This window comes from Mus pahari, chromosome 2, assembly GCF_900095145.1.
Source record: "Mus pahari chromosome 2, PAHARI_EIJ_v1.1, whole genome shotgun sequence".
In the NCBI taxonomy this organism is placed as follows: Eukaryota; Metazoa; Chordata; class Mammalia; order Rodentia; family Muridae; genus Mus; species Mus pahari.
In genome coordinates this window covers 144,207,157-144,208,503 of record NC_034591.1, presented here as the reverse complement: position 1 = coordinate 144,208,503, position 1,347 = coordinate 144,207,157, and positions in this window count along the sequence as shown.

Here is a 1,347-nt window from a genome sequence, read left to right as displayed (position 1 = left end):
CACCGTATACAAACCAACCAATGGCTAAAAAGGTTATTGGCTATACCAATTAAAATAAGCCAAACTACCCTGGTGCCTATATCTGGCCCTTACAAAGGTATAAAAAGTGTGTTCTTTCTTTGTTCTGGGTCTCTCCTCTGGCCTACGAGCTGAGAGGGGCTTCCCCAATGTTAGATAAATAAAATCCTCATGTGTTTTGCAATAATGGCGGTCTCTGTGATCTTTGTGAGTGAGGGACTTTTGACAAACTATAACAATGTAAGAAATTAGTTTTTAAAAGGGGAAAAAATGGGAGGTGTTTTATATTCCCCCACACACACCTTTTGTTATTTCAAAGTTCAAATTTTTAGCATTTATCAATGAAGTTCTGATAAGTTAATGAAACATTAACAGTTTACAATTCAGTCACAAGCTAAAAATTTTAATTTCCCTTTAGCTGTTTTCGAATATAAACTTAAAAGATACTTCTCATTATACTGAAAACATTTCTGTTCAATCTATGTATCTACAAATATATACCTATAGCTTTTATAACAGACACCTGTTAACTACTCTTTTTAAAACAGATTTCAATACAATGTAAATACTAATTATATACTTATATAAAGTTCACATAAGCTTCAAAGAATCAAGAGAACTAAGACTTTAGACCCACCTGTCATAAATCTGATTCCAGATAAGTAGACCTGCCCATTCTTGAAAATAGAATTTTTCCCTTGGTCTTGAGATTTCTTTCTTTCTTTCTTTCTTTCTTTCTTTCTTTCTTTCTTTCTTTCTTTCTTTCTTTCTTTTTCTTTCTTTCTGTTTAAGTTTGCCTTGTTGACTTTCATTTTTTTTAACTTATTATTTTATTTTATTAGATATTTTATTAGCATTTTTTTAAAGATTTATTTATTTATTATATGTAAGTACACTGTAGCTGTCTTCAGACACTCTAGAAGAGGGCGTCAGATCTTGTTACGGATGGTTGTGAGCCACCATGTGGTTGCTAGGATTTGAACTCAGGACCTTCTGAAGAGCAGTCAGGTGCTCTTACCCACTGAGCCATCTCACCAGCCCCATTTTATTAACATTTTAAAAGCTATCCCGAAAGTTCCCTATACCCTCCCCCCGTTCCTGCTCCCCTACACACACACTCCCACTTCTTGGCCCTGGTATTCCCCTGTGCTGGGTCATATAAAGTTTGCAAGACCAAGGGGCCTCTCTTCCCAATGATGGTCGACTAGGCCATCTTCTGCTACATATGCAACTAGAGACATGAGGTCTGGGGGTACTGGTTAGTTCATATTGTTGTTCCACCTACAGGGTTGCAGACCCCTTCAGCTCCTTGGGTACTTTCTCTAGCTC